Source organism: Lontra canadensis, unplaced genomic scaffold, assembly GCF_010015895.1.
Source record: "Lontra canadensis isolate GAN:19392208 unplaced genomic scaffold, GSC_riverotter_1.0 scaffold21, whole genome shotgun sequence".
NCBI classification, from domain to species: Eukaryota; Metazoa; Chordata; class Mammalia; order Carnivora; family Mustelidae; genus Lontra; species Lontra canadensis.
Window position 1 is genome coordinate 1,572,379 of NW_022631015.1, and position 22,905 is coordinate 1,595,283.

A 22,905-nucleotide genomic window follows, 5' to 3' on the forward strand; every position below is an offset into this window, starting at 1 on the left:
TCACTGTATGCACTGCCTTTTTGTTTTTAAAATTTTTTAAAGATTTTATTTGACAGACAGAGATCACAAGTAGGCAGAAAGGCAGGCAGAGAGAGAAGGAAGCAGGCTCCCCGCTGAGCAGAAAGCCCGATGCGGGCCTCAATCCCAGGACCCCGGGATCATGACCTGAGCCAAAGGCAGAGGCTTTAACCCACTGAGCCACCCAGGCCCCCTCACTGCAGGCATTTCTATACTTATGTCATGTGATGACAAAGACAGTTTTTTGCATTGCATACTTATGGCAAATTAGACTTTTTAAATGTTCAGTTACACACTGAAATAGTAATTACTGTCTTTGCTGCCATCATCCAAAAAAAAAGCAAATGGTGTAGCTAAAAGAGAGAGAGCTGGGAGAGCTAGGGATACTGAAAAAGACCATCCATAATCCACAGCCAGTGCAAGATCATTCCAAATGCCTGTCATAATCCTCATCCTTATATTCCAACCTCTCAGGAATGTCATCCCTCACAGAATTCTGACTTTCCAGATGTCTATACAACACTAGCTGATGCCAGGATCCATCTTGATGAATCATAGTTTAAATACCAGTTGATAGGGTTCAAATAGCCACAAGCTCCTATTCACACTAACAGCTAATAAATGGAGACTTTTGAAATTATACAATATATTCAAAAGCATATATTGTATTTGTAAATGTAACAAAGCAAGCAGAGATTTCATCTCACTATATGAACATTTTCCTTATTTTAGGTCATTACATTTCTACCCCAGGATTCCTTCAAATGCTGTAAATGTTGTGTCCTTTTGGGCTATAACACTCCAACCATCCATATTATATCCTGAGCCATCACTGTTGTTTTGGGTTTTTTTCGGTGGGAGGGAGGGTTGCCCTCTCCTTTAAATGTCTTCAAGTTTGTCAAGCTCTAAGTTTCCCAAGTAAAATTCACTTATACTTCTCTGATCCCAAAGATTTCTATCATTGAATTCTAATAAAATTGTTGTATTCCAAAAAACTCTGTCACAGTAGTTCTGAAAAGAAACTGTGGGACTCTAGGAAAATTTGTATTTTTCACAAAGCAGACACTTGAGGGAAAGGTAGAGGGTTCATCAAATCTTGGGTGGGAGAGGGGAAAAGACAACATATACAATTTGAAATTGCTTTTAATTGAGAAGGGACACCCAAGAGCAACCAACATAAAAGCATGTTCCTTGGTTCCTCTGTCTCCTTTCCACATGAAGAAATAGGGAATGACTTCACAAGAGCCCTTCTTTCTCTGGGGAGGGAGCAGTATTTCCCTCAATGCAGAGTGGTCTTCCCTGCCTCACCCTATTAATGTACAATGGACTCATGAATAAATGGCCATGGGGGCAGGGATGGAAGTTATGCATGGACTCAGCAACATGAACTTGTATTCATCAGGGCTGATCTGGCTATGGCCCCTGCTGAGCACCCAATCTTCCAGTAACAGAGACTAACACTGAGTCTGGGTATGGAATGATTACCTGGGATAATCTGCTAACTGCCTGCTGTTAGGTTAATTACATTAGACTGCTTCTTTCATGGAAGGGGCAACATTTATTGGAATAAACACTCACTCTGATATAGATTTGCCTTCCTTGCGTGAAATGCATCTGTCCAAATATCTTATCTATAGTCATGGTATTCCACATAATATTGTTTCTAATCAAAGAATTCTCTTCACAGCAAATGAAGAGTGGCAGTGGGCCAGGCCTCATGAATTTCACTGGTCTCACCTTGTTCTCCACCATTCTGAGGCTTACTTACTAGAAAGGTAAAATGGCCCTTTGAAGATTCAGTTACCATGCTAGCTGGGTACCCTGAAGGGCTGGGACCAGAGTTTCCAGAATTCTGGCTACATATGTTCTGAATCAGTGTCTGATATATGGTGCTGTTTCTCCTGTAGACAGGATTCATGGATCCAGAAATTAAGGGGGTAGAAATTGGAGTATCGTGATTCACTATTTCATCTAGTGATTCACCAGCAAAATTTTTGTTTCCTATTCCTGTAACCTTATATCTTGCTGGTCTAGAGACCTAAATTACAGAGGGAGAAATGCCTCCACTAGAAAACACAACAACGATCCCCTTGAACTGGAAGTTAAGAATGCCACCCATAAGCTTCTTATGTCTCTGATTCAACAGGAAAAGAAAGTAGTTACTATGCTGGCTGGGGTGATTGATCCTAGCTAATAAAGACTCTGATACTGGCTTCAGCCATTGGGTGAAAAGTGGTGTCATTCACCGCAGGAGGCACAAGTCTAAATAGAATGGAAATAAGAATTCTCTCTTGGGGATCTGCCCTATGGAAGCCTTCGATGGAGTGTGGAGACGGTGCCTGGTACTATTGTCCCAATCCCCAGTGCCAGCACAAGCCACAAAAGTCAGGAGAAGCCACAGGACATCATGGATGTGGTAAAAGATTATGCTAAAGAAAGATAATGTAGAATCATTAGTGATACAGTCACAAGAAAAACCAGATCGAGTTTTGGTTTCATTTAGTGACTTTAACAGTACACAAAGCTGAAGGACTTGTTTGGGTGCGTGCAAGTGCTCATACAAGTAGAGCTAAAGGGAAGCAGTGTTTCATAGTCCTATGTCAGCAACAGCTTAATGTCCAGGCCCTCATGGCAATGGGGGACCATGCAAGCAAGCAGATGGTTAAATTTGCTGCCAACATTAACAAAGAGAGCATCGTAGATGTAGAAGGTGTAGTGAAAAAAGTGAATCAGAAAATTGGAAGCTGTACATAGCAAGGCATAGAGTTACATGTTCAAAAGATTTATGTGACCAATTTGACTGAACCCCTCTTGCCCCTGCAGCTGAATGACGCTGTTGGACCTGAAGTGGAAGAAGAGCAAGGAAGAGCTACCGTTAACCAGGATAGAGTCCTTGATCTTAGGACTTATCAACTAGTTAAGCAGTCTTCCCTTTCCAGTCTGGCATCTGACATTTTTTTTTAAGATTTTCTTTTATTGTTTTTTTAAAGATTTATTTTATTTATTTATTTGACACAAAGAGAGAGATCACAAGTAGGCAGAGAGGCAGACAGAGAGAGGTGGGGAAGCAGGCTTCCTGCTGAGCAGAGAGTCCAATGGGCTCTCAATCCCAGGACCCTGAGATCATGATCTGAGCAGAAGGCAGAGGCTTACCCCACTGAGCCATCCAGGCACCCCTGGCATCTGCCATTTTTTCTAAGAAATTTAATTAACAAAGGTTTTGGGGAGATCCAAACTCCTAAAAGTATCTCAGTTGCCAGTGAAGGAGAAGTCAAGGTATTTACTGTGTCATATTTTAAAACTATTGCATAGTTGGCCCAGTCCCAACAGCTGTATAAGCAAATGTGTATTTGTGCTGATTTTGAGAAGGTTTTCTGTATGGACCAGTATTCAAAGCTGTAGACTCAAACAGCCATGGACATCTAACTGAATTTGTTGGTTTGGACATTGAAATGGCTTTTTTTTTTTAAAAGATTTTATTTATTTATTTGACAGACAGAGATCAAGGTAGGCAGAGAGGCAGGCAGAGAAAGAGGAAGGGAAGCAGGCTCCCTGCGGAGCAGAGAGACCGATGCAGGACTCAGGGCTCGATGCAGGGCTCAGGGCTCGATGCAGGGCTCAGGGCTCGATGCAGGGCTCAGGGCTCGATGCAGGGCTTGATCCCAGGACTCTGGGATCAAGGCCTGAGCCAAAGGCAGAGGCTTTAACCCACTGAACCACCCAGGCGCCCTATTGAAATGGCTTTTAATTACCATTACCATGACATTGTGGAAGAAACTGTTGAGACCTTAATACTAACATTCAAAGGACTCCCAGAAAGGTTGAAAACTAAAATTCAGTGAATAAACAATTTCTGTGTGAGCCATTCAAACTTTTGGAGCCAACTTTAAGACTTGAGTATTGTGAAGTGTTGGCTATGCTTTAAGGAAGCTGGAATCGAAATGGGAGATGAAGATCTGAGTACACCCAATGGAAAACTGTTGGGTCATTTGGTGAAGGAAAAGTATGATACAGACTTTTATATTCTTGATAAATATCCATTGGCTATAAGACCTTCCTGTACCATGCCTGACCCAAGAAATCTTAAACAGTCCAACTCTTACAGTATGTTAATGAGAGAAAAAGAAATACTATCAGGAACTCAAAGAATGCATGATCCTCATCTGCTAACAGAGTGAGCCTTACATCATGGAACTGATTTGGAGAAAATTAAGGCATACACTGATTCCTTCTGCTTTGGAGCCCCTTCTCATGCCAGTGGAGGTCTTGGATTGGAATGAGTGATGATGCTTTTTTTGGGATTGCACAATGTTCATGAGACCTCATCATTCCCTGGTCATCCCAAACAACTCACTCCTGAAAGAAAGCCATGCTTTTTAAATTATTTCCAGTAACTTGCTATTGATCAAGCTATCCCTTAGCTACTTAAAATATGCAGTGGAGTAAATATCCTATCTAAAGTGCCACAATTACTTGGATTAATTCACTATAAGTTACTTTAAAAGAGCGGATTTTTATAACTTTGGGCATGCTTCAGTAGGAAATTGTTGAACATTTTAATGAAAAATTAGTATGGCTATATTAAAAATTCATGCTGCATTACTACAATAAATGTTAATAATTTTAAGCATTTTTTTTAAAAAGAAAGATTTTTCTCTTGGACATGTTACAACCCAGAAGAAATATCAAGTGTAAATATGTGTTTGGAGTCCACAGAAGAGATCAAGTTTCTAGATATTGTTCTCCAAGTCATTGACATACAAGAGATTTTGAAAGCCATGGGACTGAATGGGATCATATAAGGAGAGAAAGATAGTGAAGACGACCCAAGACTAAGCCCCAGGACTCCAACATTCTGAGATTGAGGAAAGGAGGAGAAGGAGCCAGGGAAAGATAAAGAAACAAAAAGTATTATTGCAGAAAGAAAATGAAAGAAGTGTGGGACACAGAAGTTGAAAGGGGAAAGAATTTTAGAAAGCAAAACTGTCACCCAAAGATGGATTCAGATAAGGAAAGAGAAGTGACCTGTAATTGGAGGACAAATTGGAGAACACTGAACACCTTGACAGGTGCAGGCTCAGCAGAATGGTGGAGGCAGAAGATGAATTGGAGTGTATTAGTTATTTCTTGCTGTGTAACACACTGCCACAAATTGATCAGCTTAAAACAATACAGACTTATAATCTCACAGTTTCCAAGGGTCGGGATCTGGACACGGGCTGGCTGGGTTTTCTGCCCAAGGTCTCACCAAACTGCATTCAGGTGTCAGCCAGGGTTAGAACCTCATTCTGAGCTTAGCTCCTCTTCCAAGCTCAGTGCTTACAAATAGAATTGCATTCCTTGCAACTGTAGGTCTGAGACTCAGCTTCTAGAAGCTTCCCACTGTTCCCTACCATGTTGCCTTCACAACATGGACTTTGCTTCTTCTAGGCCAGCAGAAGATTCTGGCTTTCAATCTCGGACTTCAGGAAAGGCCCAATCCTCCCTTACAGGGTGCTCTTATTGGCCCAGACCCACCCTGAATAATTTTACCTTTTAATGAATTCAAAATCAATTGATTAATGATTCAATGACAGGAATGAAATCCCACCATATCCACAGTTCAATTTACATGCACAGGAAGAAACTATGAGGGTGTGTGCATGAAGGGGGTAGAATTTTCCAGGGCCATATTAGAACTCTGCCTAGGACAAAGAAGGATTGAGAGGTTTGGAAAACACTGATTTAATAAACTGATGATACCTCTGCTCCATCCTGAGTACCTTACCCAAGTGCCAAACTCTCATTATTGATCTCTAGAACGACTTTATGAAGCAGGTCCTATTATTAGTCCCATTTCACAAATGGGTAAATTAGGATTCAGAGAATTTGATGACTTCTTAAAGTCATGCTACTATTAAGAGCACCAGAGTTCAAATTAGATCCATTCTCCACCAGAGGTCCCTTGTATGGTGTTGCCTTATTGAAGACAGTTATAAATAAGGATGAAATGAAGTAAGTCTATGGCCAGAGCTCTTTAGGAACACAGTCAAAAGTGACACGTAAGATCCTCAAAGTTCAAATGTTGGCCTCGTCTTTGTTCCACCCTCCTTCTTTGGTCCCCTCTTCATCCTTCATGGCAGTACCTCTCTATTCTCCAACTCCTGCCACATCGCTGGGATCAGTTCTCTTTGTCACCTTCTCATTAACATAGGGCCTCTATATCATACATGGGTTACTATGACAACCATGAAAATTTCCCTGACCTCTAGGTCCTTTTAAAACCCAGCTGGACCAAAGAATCTTCTCTAAATATCATATGGATTCTTTTTTCATCCTACCCAACATGCTTGCTCTGTCTGCCTCCAGAGCTACCACTCCTTCCTGCCTGGCTGCTCTGGGACGTGTTTTATGCCTCAGCCACCCACAGCCTTTGACCAGGAACCATTCTAAAACCTGAATAGAGTAATTGTTAGTTGACCAGACAAACTAAGGGGAGCTAAATCATTCTGAGGGCACTAGAGGCGGAATCTGTAATGCTTGCTCAGGCTTCCAGGGCCAATATAAATCCAGATATGGGATCCCCTGTCCCCCATTATGCTTCCATTCTGAGACTGTATTAAGAATGCCCACAGTTCTTTGCTCCTCCTCCCCATGAAGCCCCTTTATTTGAACCAGCTCAAGGGGGAATAAACACCTACTCCAAGTCTCCCAATACCCAGAAAGAGGACTCATGCTTAATTGTTAGCTCAAAACTAAACCTCCCTTGATAGGGTAAGGGGAAATGGGGGGATATTTTTTAATAGGTACAGAGTTTCAGTATGGGAAGATTTAAGAAGTCCTGAACATGGTTGGTAGTAATGGTTTCACAACAATATGAATGTACTTAATGCATTAAGCTGTAAACTAAAATTAGTTAAAATGATAAATCTTGTTATGTGTGTTTTTTAAAGATTTTATTTATTTATTTGACAGAGAGAGAGATCACAAGCAGGCAGAGAGGCAGGCAGAGAGAGCAGGGGAAGCAGGCTCCCTGCTGAGCAGAGAGCCCCTATGTGGGGCTCCATCCCAGGACCCTGAGATCATGACCTAAGCCGAAGGCAGAGGCTTAACCCACTGAGCCACCCAGGGACCCCTCTTATTATGTGTATTTTACCACAATTTATAAATAAATAAACGTTCATCCTTGCTTTCTATATTCTTTCTCAAACAGCCCCTTCCAATCCTATGCCATCTCTTATCACTTGCTCACAGTGGCCTTCTTGTCCCTGACCTCCCCTCTGAACTTACGGGCCTCCAAGCCTTTTCTTCTGCTTGTCCATCCACCTTGAAGCCGGACACATTCTACTCTAATTACTAACATATTCTTTAAGACTCAGTTTAAGACATTTATTCCATGAAACCCTCCCAAATTGTTCCCCCTTGGAAAGTGACTTTCCCTTATTTAGAATTAATTACTTAGTCTTCACGCAGATCCTCTTTTCCACTATCACACACTTGCTACTATCTCATCTTGGATGTGCAGGTTCCACACATATCTGTATGTACCAGAAAACACTACAGTAAGATTATAAGCTTGCTGAGGGTGAGGATTTATTCCTGAATAATCTGCCAATATCCACTCATTGAAGGTTTGCTATGGCTTACTTTGGGGAAACCCCTCAAAATATGGCCATGATCTTAGCACTCAAGGAACTTTTTAATAAAAATTATTGTGATACATATACAAAACAAAATTTACCCTTTTAGTTATTTTAAGTGTGCATTTCTGTGGCATTAAGTAATTCACAATTATCTATCTCCAGAACTTACTCATATTCCCAAACTGAAACCTATCAAGCAAAAATTCTACATTCCTTCTTCCTCATTCTATTTTCTGTCTCCCTGAGTTGGGCTAGGTACCTTATATAAGTGGAGTCATATAATACTTGTCTTTTTGTGACAGGCTTATTTCATTTAGCAAAATGTCCTCAAGGTTCATCCACGTTGTAGCACGTGTCAGAGTTTTCTTTCTTTTAAGGGACAAATAATGTCCCAATGTATGGAAATACATTTTGTTTTCTATTCATCACCAGTGGACATTGGGTTCTTTCTTTTTCCTACTGTAAGTAATGCTGCTACGAATATGTACAAATGTCTGTTAGAGTTCTTGCTTTCAATTCTAGGAAGTAGAATTATTGGATCATATGTTAATACTGTGATTAGTGTTTTGAGGTCAAGAATCCTCTAAGATTCCAAGGACACAACCAGCATGTATGAAACCTTCAAGACTAACTAGCAGAAAAAGGTTTCTAATTGGTCCCAGAACATGGTAGCCATGCAAAACCTGACTCTACCACAGGGGTGACCTTGAACACATACCTTAAACATGAACCCATCAATACAAATACAGTCTATATAAAGTGTTACATTTTCCATTCCAAGATTCATATTGCCCTCACATTTTAGCATCTCTAAAATCAGCACGTGTTATATTTGGTAGTATACCATATTTTAAAGTTAACATTTTTTCCCCTGAGTGGGACATAAAAGATTCGTGCACTCTTACAAATAGTGGATCCTTAGGGTCCAAATACAGCACCGGGTAGGTGAAAACAGATAGCACCCTAAGCAGAGATTACCTGCACTTTTCTTCATTATGTTGTACAGTAATGACTATAAAAAGGTAATCAAAGGTCAAGAAAAGAGAAACCATGATGGTTTTGACCGGCTAAGGAAGGTTTCTTGGAGGAGAAAGGATTTGTGCTAATCAATCAGAATGGATAACTCAGGATAAACTTAGGATAGAGGGGAAAGCATTTGATAGAGAAGAGCCTACCAGATCAAAACCAAGGAGATAGGGGTAGGAGTCAAGATGGCGGAGAAGTACCAGGCTGAGACTACTTCAGGTAGCGGGAGATCAGCTAGATAGCTTATCTAAAGATTGCAAACAACTACAAATCCAACGGGAGATCGAAGAGAAAAAGAACAGCAATTCTAGAAACAGAAAATCAACCACTTTCTGAAAGGTAGGACTGGCAGAGAAGTGAATCCAAAGCGACGGGAAGATAGACTGCGGGGGGAGGGGCCGGCTCCAAGCAAGTGGTGGAGCAACGGAGCACAAAATCAGGACTTTTAAAAGTCTGTTCCACTGAGGGACATCGCTCCAGAGGCTTAACCGGGGTGAAACCCACGCGGGGTCAGCGTGGCCTCAGGTCCCGCAGGGTCACAGAAGGATTGGGGGTGTCTGAGTGTGGCAGAGCTTACAGGTATTAGAACGGGGAGGCTGGCTACAGAGACAGAGCCGAGGAGTGACTCTCAGCTCGGGGTTACCTTGAACCGGTCACAGGCTCAGTCAGCTCAGAGCGCGGCCGGAGGCAGGGTGACGGGAGTAATTGGGCTCTGTTCTCTGAGGGCGCACTGAGGAGTGGGGCCCTGTTCTCTCGGCTCCTCTGGGCCAGAGTCTGGGAAGCCGCCATCTTCATTCCCGTCCTCCAGAAATCTACGGAAGGCGCTCAGGGAACAAAAGCTCCCGAAAGCAAACCCGAGCGGATTACTCAGCCCGGCACCTGGTAAGGGTGGTGCAACTCCGCCTGGGGCAAAGACACTTGAGAATCTCTACAACAGGCCCCTCCCCCAGAAGATCAACAAGAAACCCAGCCAGGACCAAGTTCACCTACCAAGTGCAGTTTCAATACCAAGGAGAAGCAGAATTCCAGAGGAAGAGAAAGCAAAACACGGAACTCATGGCTTTCTCCCCACAATTCTTTAGCCTTGCAGTTAATTTAATTTTTTTTCTTTTTCAATTTTTTTTCTCTTCTTCTGCTAAATTTTTTTAACTTTTACCCTTTTCTTTTTTAACGTTTTTTAACTAGTTTATCTAATATATATATATTTTTTCCTTTTTATATTTTTTCTTTATTGGTTTTCTTTTTTTAATTGTTTCTTTTCTTTTTTTTTTTTTTTCTTTCTGAATCTTTTTATCCCCTTTCTCCCTCCTCACGATTTGGGATCTCTTCTGATTTGGCTAAAGCATATTTTCCTGGGGTTGTTGCCACCCTTTTAGTATTTTACTTGCTCCTTCATATACTCTTATCTGGACAAAATGACAAGGCGGAAAAATTCACCACAAAAAAAAAAAGAACAAGAGCCAGTACCAAAGGCTAGGGACCTAATCAATACAGACATTGGTAATATGTCAGATCTAGAGTTCAGAATGACGATTCTCAAGGTTCTAGCCAGGCTCGAAAAAGGCATGGAAGATATTAGGCAAACCCTCTCGGGAGATATAAAAGCCCTTTCTGGAGAAATAAAAGAACTAAAATCTAACCAAGTTGAAATAAAAAAAGCTATTAATGAGGTACAATCAAAAATGGAGGCTCTCACTGCTAGGATAAATGAGGCAGAAGAAAGAATTAGTGATATAGAAGACCAAATGAAAGAGAATAAAGAAGCTGAGCAAAAGAGGGACAAACAGCTACTGGACCATGAGGGGAGAATTTGAGAGATAAGACGAACAACATTAGAATAATTGAGATTCCAGAAGAAGAAGAAAGAGAGAGGGGAGCAGAAGGTATATTGGAGAGAATTATTGGAGAGAATTTCCCCAATATGGCAAAGGGAACAAGCATCAAAATCCAGAAGGTTCAGAGAACCCCCCTCAAAATCAATAAGAATAGGTCCACACCCATCACATAATAGTAAAATTTACAAGTCTTAATGACAAAGAGAAAATCCTGAAAGCAGCCCGGGGAAAAAAGTTTGTAACATACAATGGTAAAAATATTAGATTGGCAGCAGGCTTATCCACAGAGACCTGGCAGGCCAGAAAGAGCTGGCATGATATATTCAGAGCACTAAATGAGAAAAACATGCAGCCAAGAATACTATATCCAGCTAGGCTATCATTGAAAATAGAAGGAGAGATTAAAAGCTTCCTGGACAAACAAAAACTGAAAGAATTTGCAAACACCAAACCACCTCTATAGGAAATATTGAAAGGGGTCCTCTAAGCAAAGAGAGACCTTAAAAGTAGTAGATAAGAAAGGAACATAGACAATATACAATAACAGTCACCTTACAGGCAATACAATGGCACTAAATTCATATCTCTCAATAGTTACCCTGAATGTTAATGGGCTAAATGCCCCAATCAAAAGACACAGGGTATCAGAATGGATTAAAAAACAAAACCCATCTATATGTTGCCTACAAGAAACTCATTTTAAACCCGAAGACACCTCGAGATTTAAAGTGAGGGGGTGGAAAAGAATTTACCATGCTAATGGACATCAGAAGAAAGCAGGAGTGGCAATCCTTATATCAGACCAATTAGATTTTAAGCCAAAGACTATAATAAGAGATGAGGAAGGACACTATATCATACTCAAAGGATCTGTCCAACAAGAAGATCTAACAATTTTAAATATCTATGCCCCCAACGTGGGAGCAGCCAACTATATAAACCAATTAATAACAAAATCAAAGAAACACATTGACAATAATACAGTAATAGTAGGGGACTTTAACACTCCCCTCACTGAAATGGACAGATCATCCAAGCAAAAGATCAACAAGGAAATAAAGGCCTTAAATGACACACTAGACCAGATGGACATCACAGATATATTCAGAACATTTCATCCCAAAGCAACAGAATACACATTCTTCTCTAGTGCACATGGAACATTCTCCAGAATAGACCACATCCTTGGTCCTAAATCAGGTCTCAACCGGTTTCAAAAGATTGGGATCATTCCCTGCATATTTTCAGACCACAATGCTCTGAAGCTAGAACTCAATCACAAGAGGAAGTTTGGAAAGAACCCAAATGCATGGAGACTAAACAGCATCCTTCTAAAGAATGAACGGGTCAACCAGGAAATTAAAGAAGAATTGAAAAAATTCATGGAAACAAATGATAAGGAAAACACAACGGTTCAAAATCTGTGGGACACAACAAAGGCAGTCCTGAGAGGAAAATATATAGCGGTACAAGCCTTTCTCAAGAAACAAGAAAGGTCTCAGGTACACAACCTAACCCTACACCTAAAGGAGCTGGAGAAAGAACAAGAAAGAAACCCTAAACCCAGCAGGAGAAGAGAAATCATAAAGATCAGAGCAGAAATCAATGAAATAGAAACCAAAAAAAAAAAAATAGAACAAATCAACAAAACTAGGAGCTGCTTCTTTGAAAGAATTAATAAGATTGATAAACCCCTGGCCAGACTTCTCAAAAAGAAAAGAGAAAAGGCCCAAATAAATAAAATCATGAATGAAAGAGGAGAGATCACAACTAACACCAAAGAAATACAGACAATTATAAGAACATACTATGAGCAACTCTACGCCAACAAATTTGACAATCTGGAAGAAATGGATGCATTCCTAGAGACATATAAACTACCACAACTGAACCAGGAAGAAATAGAAAGCCTGAACAGACCCATAACCAGTAAGGAGATTGAAACAGTCATCAAAAATCTCCAAACAAACAAAAGCCCAGGGCCAGATGGCTTCCCGGGGGAATTCTACCAAACATTTAAAGAAGAACTAATTCCTATTCTCCTGAAACTGTTCCAAAAAATAGAAATGGAAGGAAAACTTCCAAACTCATTTTATGAGGCCAGAATCACCTTGATCCCAAAACCAGACAAGGATCCCATCAAAAAAGAGAACTACAGACCAATATCCTTGATGAACACAGATGCAAAAATTCTCACCAAAATACTAGCCAATAGGATTCAACAGTACATTAAAAGGATTATTCACCACAACCAAGTGGGATTTATTCCAGGGCTGCAAGGTTGGTTCAACATCCGCAAATCAATCAATGTGATACAACACATTAATAAAAGAAAGAACAAGAACCATATGATACTCTCAATAGATGCTGAAAAAGCATTTGACAAAGTACAGCATCCCTTCCTGATCAAAACTCTTCAAAGTGTAGGGATAGAGGACACATACCTCAATATTATCAAAGCCATCTATGAAAAACCCATCGCAAATATCATTCTCAATGGAGAAAAACTGAAAGCTTTTCCTCTAAGGTCAGGAACACGGCAGGGATGTCCGTTATCACCACTGCTATTCAACATAGTGCTAGAAGTCCTAGCCTCAGCAATCAAACAAAAGGAAATTAAAGACATCCAAATCGGCAAAGAAGAAGTCAAACTATCACTCTTCACAGATGATATGATACTATATGTGGAAAACCCAAAAGACTCCACTCCAAAACTGCTAGAACTGGTACAGGAATTCAGTAAAGTGTCAGGATATAAAATCAATGCACAGAAATCAGTCGCATTTCTCTACACCAACAAGAAGACAGAAGAAAGAGAAATTAAGGAGTCAATCCCATTTACAATTGCACCCAAAACTATAAGATACCTAGGAATAAACCTAACCAAAGAGACTAAGAATCTATACACAGAAAACTATAAAGTACTCATGAAAGAGATTGAGGAAGACACAAAGAAATGGAAAAATGTTCCATGCTCCTGGATTGGAAGAATAAATATTGTGAAAATGTCTATGCTACCTAAAGCAATCTACACATTTAATGCAATTCCTATCAAAGTACCATCCATTTTTTTCAAAGAAATGGAACACATAATCCTAAAATTTATATGGAACCAGAAAAGACCGTGAGTAGCCAAAGTAATATTGAAAAAGAAAGCCAAAGTCGGTGACATCACAATTCCGGACTTCAAGCTCTATTACAAAGCTGTCATCATCAAGACAGCATGGTACTGGCACAAAAACAGACACATAGATCAATGGAACAGAATAGAGAGCCCAGAAATAGACCCTCAACTCTATGGTCAACTAATCTTCGACAAAGCAGGAAAGAATGTCCAATGGAAAAAAGACAGCCTCTTCAATAAATGGTGTTGGGAAAATTGGACAGCCACATGCAGAAAAATGAAATTGGATCATTTCCTTACACCACACACGAAAATAGACTCAAAATGGATGAAGGACCTCAATGTGAGAAAGGAATCCATCAACATCCTTGAGGAGAACACAGGCAGCAACCTCTTCGACCTCAGCCGCAACAACATCTTCCTAGGAACATCACCAAAGGCAAGGGAAGGAAGGGCAAAAATGAACTATTGGGATTTCATCAAGATCAAAAGCTTTTGCACAGCAAAGGAAACAGTTCACAAAACCAAAAGACAACTGACAGAATGGGAGAAGATATTTGCAAATGCCATATCAGATAAAGGGCTAGCGTCCAAAATCTATAAAGAACTTAGCAAACTCAACACCCAAAGAACAGATAATCCAATCAAGAAATGGGCAGAAGACATGAACAGACATTTCTGCAAAGAAGACATCCAGATGGCCAACAGACACATGAAAAAGTGTTCCACTTCACTCGGCATCAGGGAAATACAAATCAAAACCACAATGAGATACCACCTCACACCAGTCAGAATGGCTAAAATTAACAAGTCAGGAAATGACAGATGCTGGCAAGGATGCGGAGAAAGGGGAACCCTCCTACACTGTTGGTGGGAATGAAAGCTGGTGCAACCCCTCTGGAAAACAGCATGGAGGTTCCTCAAAATGCTGAAAATAAAACTACCCTATGACCCAGAAATTGCACTGCTCGGTATTTACCCTAAAGATACAAACGTAGTGATCCGAAGGGGCACGTGCACCCGAATGTTTATAGCAGCAATGTCTACAATAGCCAAACTATGGAAAGAACCTAGATGTCCATCAACAGATGAATGGATAAAGAAGAGGTGGTATATATACACAATGGAATACTACGCAGCCATCAAAAGAAATGAAATCTTCCCATTTGTGATGACGTGGATGGAACTAGAGGGTATCATGCTTAGCGAAATAAATCAATCGGAGAAAGACAACTATCATATGATCTCCCTGATATGAGGGAGAGGAGATGCAACATGGGGGGTTAAGGGGGTAGGAGAAGAGTAAATGAAACAAGATGGGATTGGGAGGGAGACAAACCATAAGTGACTCTTAATCTCACAAAACAAACTGAGGATTGATGGGGGGAGGGGGGTTGGGAGAGGGGAGGTGGGGTTATGGACATTGGGGAGGGTATGTGCTATAGTGAGTGCTGTGAAGTGTGTAAACCTGGCGATTCAGACATGTAACCCTGGGGATAAAAATATATGTTTATAAAAACTAAAATTAAAAAAAAACAGCAAGGAGATAGGAACAATTAAACCCTAATTAAGGGTGAGTAGGAGGAAGGAATATTATCATGAATACTGGCTTAATCAAATTTCTGTAGTGAGATAAATGAAATAAGTGAAACAGAGAAAGGCAAATACTTTATGATCTCTCTTATATGTAGAATTTTTTTTTTAAAGATGAAAATGAGCTCATAGATACCAAGACTAGATTGGTGATTATCAGAGGTGACAGGTGGAGGTGTGTGAAATGGATGAAGGGGATCAAAAGTTACAAACTATAGAGTATTATGACTACATCAGAAGGATGAATACTCAAATTTTGTATCAACATGGATGGGACTGGAAGAGATTATGCTGAGTGAAATAAATCAAGCAGAGAGAGTCAATTATCTATGGTTTTGCTTATTTGTGGAGCATAAGGAATAACACGGAGGACATGTGGAGATGGAGAGGAGAAGGGAGTTGGGGGAAATTGGAGTGGGGGACAAACCATGAGAGACTGTGGACTCTGAGGAACTAACTGAGGGTTTTGGAGGGGAGGGAGGGTGGGTGAGCCTCGTGGTGGGTATTGTGGAGGACATGTATTGCATGGAGCACTGGGTGTGGTGCATAAACAATGAATTCTGGAACACTGAAAAGAAATTTAAAAAATAAATAAAATTTTTTTTTAAAGGTAGCCATAGTCAGATAAGTTTAAAAAATGACAAATAAAAAAAAAAAAACCGAAGTAGGAATAGGACTAACTAAACACGTTAAATGATCTGAGCATTCCTGCAAGGATGTGCGTTGCATATTCAGTCTTCAAAACAGGGAATAATGATAGTGATAAAGATGTAATTCTAAAATATACCACTGTTTACATCTTAAAAAAAAGTTACAAACTTCCAGTTATAAAATAAATAAGTCACAGGATATAATGTTCAGAATGTAATTATAATTAATAATACTGTACTACACATTTGAAAGTTGCTGAGAGTAGATTTAAAGTCCTCATCACAAGAAGAATAAATTTGCAACTATGTATGGCAATAGATGTTAACTAGACCTTTGTGGAAATCATTTCACAGTAAAACAAAATTTCTTTTCTTTCTTTTTTTTTTTTTTTAAGAGAAAGAGAGAGCTGGAGGAGATGGGCACAGGGAGAGACAGAATTTTAAGCACGCTATACTCTCAGGCTGGAGCCCAACATGGGGCTTGATCTCATGATCCTGAGATAATGACCTGAATGAAATCAAGAATCAGACACACAACCAGCTGAACCATCCAGGTGTCCCAACAAAATTTTTGGGAAAAAAAAAAAAGAGCAGTAAATAAACAAGTAATTCAATTAAAAAATAACAAAGATTTGAACAGACATTTCAACAGAGAGGATATACAGATGTATACAGATGACAAGTACATGAAAATTTGTTCAACATTATTAGTCATTAGTGCAAAATAAAGCCACAATGAGATATTTGAGATAATACTATACATTAATTAAAATAGCTAAAATTTTAAAAAAAAATAATGAAAATAACAAATGCTGGCAAGGAGGTGGAGATAGTGGATCTCTCAGCCATTTCTGGGAAATACAGAATGGTGAAGACTCCCTGGAAAATAGCTTTGCACTTTCTTATAAAATAAAACATATGCTTACTCTAAGGGGCCCTCATCAGCATCTCTCCCAGAGTAATAAAAACATGTTTACACACAAACTTGCACACAATTGTTCACAGTAACCTTACTTGTGATAATGAAACCTCGAAACAACCCAAATGTCCTTGGTACCATGAATGGCTAGACTAAAGTACATCTGTACACTGGGACACTCTTTGGTAATAAAAAGGAATGAACAAATGATACATACTACAGCTTGAATGAATCCCACAGTCCGAATAAAAAAAGCCAATCTTAGACGATTACGTTACATACTGCATGATCCCATTTATGTAACTTTAAGGAGGTGACCAAAGTATGGAGATGTTATATATATGTATACATATATATATATGTATATATACATATCTATGTATATATATGTATATATACATATCTATGTATATATATATAGAAGAGTATTAAGACTCTGTATGATTTTTGCAACTTTCTGTGAGGCTATAATTATTTAAAAATAAAGTTTTCTCTTTTGAGGATTTTATTTCTAAGTAATCTCTACAGTCTACACAACTTTAAGATCAAGATTCTCATGCTTTATTGACCAAGCCAGCCAGGCATCCTCAAAATAAAATTTTTTGGAAGAAAATCTAGAAGCTAATTACTAGATAATCAAGAATCTATAAAGTATACCAAGATCCTCTGAGTCAAGGACTATCTCATAAAGAAGTGATACCTTCTCTGAAACTCCAGAGAAAAGATTGCTCTTCATGTATGCTCCATCGGCTTCTGCTGAAGCAAAGCCTTCTGAGTTGGTCCAAAGTCTACCTGCAGGAAATAGGAACTTCCTACTTACCAATCCTAGTACTAGTAAGAGTCAATGACAATAGGCCTTGAAGGCTAGAAGAAGAGAAAGGCAGGACCTGGAGATGTGTGAACGGGGATCTGGCTGTGTAAGTGTATGTGCATGTGTATGTGTCTGTGTTCATGCATGAATATGTGGGGGTTATGGGGGAGGGAGTTGCTGAGAAAGAAGCTACCAGTTACTTATTTTCTTCAGGGTTGTCTCTAGATAGATAATGGCTGGACTGATCCAAGATTACAAATGCAGTCTCTTGGGGCTGATTTAGTTCTGTTACAAAGCTATGAATGTTCTCTAACCCCCGCCGCAGGTCCAAAGGAGGCTGGGAATAAAATTAGAGTGGATCCATACTAGTCCCTTGATAACCCACAGTATAGGTGTGTGATCTACTATCATAGGGGAAATTCCTGGTGAAATGGAAAATTGGGCTTCTGAATCATATAAGACTAGACTTGAATTCTGGCCTTAATGCTCATTAGCTATGGGGCCAGGAGCACTTGATTTAACTTCTCTGGGCCACAGCATTATACCACTTAATATCAGTTCATATTTTTTTAACACTTTCTATATGTAAGGCACTATGCGAAGCACTTACCTACTTCATAACATTTTTGTTTTTTAAAAGACTTTATTTATTTATTTGACACAGAGAGAGAGCACAAGCAAGGGGAGCAATGGGGGGGAAGAGAGAAGCAGGCTCCCCACTAGCCATGGATCCCAATGCAGGGTGCAGAGTTCGATTGCAGGACCCTGAAATCATGACCTGAGCCGAAGGCAGATGCTTAACTGACTGAGCCACCCAGGCACCCCCTTATAACTTTCTTGAATAATTTAAATGAGGTTATAAATTTTAAATTGCCTGGTAGAATACACATATCAAGAAAGCAATTAATAAAATCTTTACTTAAATATTATCTCTATTACTACAGGAACCAAGATGAAAAAGAAAGCACACTTCTCATTTGAGATTGGTACTTTCTCTGAAAATAGATTTTCAGATGCTGATTTTCCCATGGTGAAACAAGCCCAACTAACACCGAAAGTCATTAAATGTGCTCTGCACTGGACATTAGTCATGATCCCTGAAAATTTCAGCACAAAGAATCCATGCATTTGCTGGCACATGCATTGAGGTTAGATTAGGTTATCTTAGTGTTAACAACTTAACAACTTAAAAAACACAGAGCTATTCCCATTCATCTAACTATGCAATGATGTATCAAAGTAAATACAAAGAATATAGTTAAGTAAAAATGAAAGGAACATTAATGAGATGGAGACATGAAATAAGTTAAATTACATAAATAAGGGTTTGGCTGAATTGTGGAGTAAAATGCCAAATAAGATCTGATGCTGATACATGATCTATGACATAGGAGAAGGGTTGATTTGGAGGAATTTTGTAAAAGATGGCTGTTAATTTAGGACTTTAATCCTCCTCAGACTTGCTAAATATGAATCCAGGGTATGCTGACTTCTGCATACTAATGTTTTGTCCTTGCTTTTAGCTTGGGAGCTGGAGTGTGCCTTCAAACATTGAGGGTGGTGGTGCGTTGGTGAAGGTGATGATGATGGTGATGGTGGTGATAATAGTGATGGTGATGGTGGTGATAGTACCATATATGTGTATGTGTATTAGTTATAACCAGCACCTTAGACTGAGACAAATGACATGCCTAACTCTCATTAAAAGGACCCCAATAGACAACTACAAAATACCAATGTAAACAGATGAAATTCAGAGATTTCCAAGAAGGTCTTCTCCTTCAAATATTCTATCCCTTCCCCCACCTCTTTCATCTTCTTCCCTGGAGCTCAATGAAATCTTTGGATTTCCAAGTTTAATTTTGCCTTATAGTTTTATGAAACTCAACATATGTTTTCAGAGGTCATTTGCAGCCACCTTGACTTGGGTCTGTTTCTCCATCTGGAGGGAAATAAGATAAATGCATAATTACATAAGGACCCCCATTTTCCACTTTGCCCCATGTCACTTTATTCTGTGGAGGTACAGACATGGTTTTGGGGGAGAACATTTGAAATCAAACACATCTGTTTGAATTCATTTTGCACATAGAAGTTCCAAACCCTAAGTAAAATGGAAAAACTAATTTTTTGTGTGGTTTTCAAAGCAAGTAAAATGGCCCAAATCTCTTACATTTCTTAATCCCTAGTGGGACCACTAGGTTGTCAATGTTCCATGAGAGTCTTTTCCAAATCAGTTCCTTCCATAATTTGGTCTTCTAATTTTCCTCAGCTTTTCCTTCAGCATTCTTGTTGGGTCTGAAATGTCTGGATACATCTTACATCTCTGATCTCAACTAAATCTGTTGTCAAAAGTGGCTTCCCAATTTGTTTTTTAAGTTATATTTTAGACCCATTAGCCCAAAGAGAAAACACCTGGAAACGAAGCAAGTCTTAGAAATTCACTGAGGGGGGTGGGGAAGGAAATTCATTGAGAAGCTCCAAAACAAAAAATTCAAATGAGCTTTATTCTTTAGCTGAGGTTTAATTTACCAAAGTTAATTCTCAAAAAAAAAAAAAATGTATTCCAACAGTCCAGAGTGCAAGTACACTGAGGTTTACATATCAAGTGCTTAAAAGAAACTTTGAATTACAACCGCTTTTCCCTCTCCACTTTTCAGAAAGACCAAACAAACAAATTAACAAAAAACTCAGAGGAAAATAATGTATGCTGGGATTTTGTAAGGGGAATTAGGAAGAAAAAAAATACGCTTTCAGGGAATTTTCTAACATCCATACATGATAAGCCCAATCTCTTGTACCTTCTATTGTTCTATTCATCGAGCTTTATAAAGAGAGAAGCTGCTCAGAGCAAGAACTGCCAAGGAATTACAAAATCTTCAAACGGGAAAACAAAAGTCTGCTGCTGTGTAACGAATCAACTTCATTGTCAGGATAGAAAGATCCTTTTCTTTGTGGGGCTGGCTCTGCATACTGCTAAACTCTCGTCTGCTCTTGGGTCCAGTCCTGAGATGATTACTGAACAGCTCTATTTTGGTACTGCAAACTCAGGCTGATTTAAGTTGAAATCATTACCTCCTAAAGTACCACTCTTCTTTAGTCTTGTAAGTAACAAAAATGTATTAAAAGTGGATTAAGAAAATTGGGTTATCATAAGGATACAAAAGAAATCTTGTAAAACCCAAGGACAAGAAGTGTGGTTGAGCCCCATGAAGGATAAGAACACAGAAATGGAAAGCATCTAAAACCAGGGCAGTCCTTCTGCCCTTTGTCATTTTTCTGTCTGGCAACGCATAGTTCTCTTATCCCTGCTTCTCTTAATTTCTCTGTCTCTCCCTTTCTCTTTTTCCTCATCTCTCTCTCTCTCTCTCTCCCATCTTTCTGTTTTTCAATGCAAAAGAAGAGCTGATCCTCCATTCCCAAAATTTTATATTCTCCCAGTTTAAGTTCTACCTGAAGCTATTTAGTGACTCCAATTTCAACTCTCAATATTTAGGAGGGAAAAATCTTACTGAATAGCTCAGTTATGAAGCTAAATATAAACATATTTATATAAGATAGATGGGTGGATGGATAGATAGATGTAGGAGATAATGTATATAACTTTATATAAGACCCTATGAGACATATTTATATATAGATCATATATCTATATCTATCTACGTACCTATATCTATATCTATCCCAGGGTGCCATTTCCTTGACACTATAGGTGGTATAATATAATGGTTGAAGCACTTACTATTTGTATGACCCTGATCAAGTCACTTACCTCCTTGTGTTTTAGTTTCTTTGTCTATAAGATAGTAAAATAATAGTGCATATCACATAAAATTGCTATGAGGATTAAGTGAAATGATACATATAAGAAATTAGTCACAGCCTAAGCACAGAATATGCCATAATAAAATGTTATTTATTGCTATTATTTTACAATTATTTTAAGTCAATTGTTTGGCAGCTGCCTGAACACAATTTCTCAAGGAAACATTATATGTGGTTGTTGGAGTCCCATTCTTTCCAGTCAGCTAAAGCTTTAAAAGTTCAATACTCCCAGGTCCCACGAGCCCATTAAAAATTATGCTTTGTTACATCAATATTTTATCTAGCTCAGTGTCCCACCTGTATAACTGCATAACAATATAGTACCAACACATTCTCTTTAAATTCTCCTCTAGTTTATTTTCTAGAAGATTCCAGATATTTCAAATTTACTCACCAACATCCCTCTTCTGCTTTTTGAATCAAACTCCTGATTTGATGGCTACGCACTGTAAATCTATCTGTGGTCATAAGAAAGAACCTTGTCATTATAGTTCTATGGACACATACCCTCATGAAGATCACGTCTGCTTTATCAAGAATGACAGCTGTTTATGTCCCCACATTACCAATGTTCACCCCATCCCAAACGTATAATGACTCTGACATCACCTCAGTGCTTACTACTTCAGAGTCACATGGGTTTTCACACATACATGGAGAGAAGAATGTACCTAATGATTATGTACAGGTTTTAGAATCAAATTGTCCAGTTAGCCTCCTTTCCATCACAAACTAGCTATGTGACACTGATCCTCACAGAGATGTGGTAAAAATTAAATAAGGTAATGTATTGAAGGCCTTGGAGATTTTTAACTCCTAGAAATAACAAAATAGTTTATACTAGACTAACTTTCCTGCCAGCATCAATTATAAACTTCAAACAAAAGATAAACTACAACCATTTGGAGGCACTAGAGAGGGAGCAAAATAGGCAGAAACTGGAGAAGATTCAACTCTTGGAAAAGAAAAAAAATTAAAAAGACAAGATGAGATCCCCATTTATCCAATTTTTTTCCCCCTCTGGACACTCCTTCACAGTCTACATGGGGAGTAGATCTCAAGCAAAGGCCACAGTCTTATTGAGTTAAAAAACCAGAGATCATAGTTTGAAACTGCCACAGTGGCTAAAAATTAAGGGGGTGCAAAATCCCATAAAGAAAAGATTTATATTGGGTATTAACTTCCTGTCAGAATAGAACTCTAAATGTTTATAAGAACATAATCCAATCTAGAATTTCTATACCATGCCATTCACAATGTCCAATATACAATCAAAATTCTGTAGATATTAAAAGAAATAGAACAATATAATCCACAGGCAAGAGAAAAAGCATTCAACAAAGCAGATTAGCAAATGACCTAAAGTTAGCAAATAATAGATACATTAAGAAATTTGCAGAAAAAGATGGATATACAGATCAAGATCTTTTACTTGAGCACAAGCTCAAGATCTTTTACTGGAGCACAAGCTCAAACAAATGT

The 22,905-nt window shown here is 39.0% G+C and overlaps 1 pseudogene; it reads left to right on the top strand.

Annotated features, from left to right (window-relative positions):
• The first annotated feature begins 906 nt into the window (after window positions 1-906).
• LOC116869856 lies at window positions 907-4,412 on the top strand (annotated as a pseudogene).
• Window positions 4,413-22,905: the final 18,493 nt, after the last annotated feature.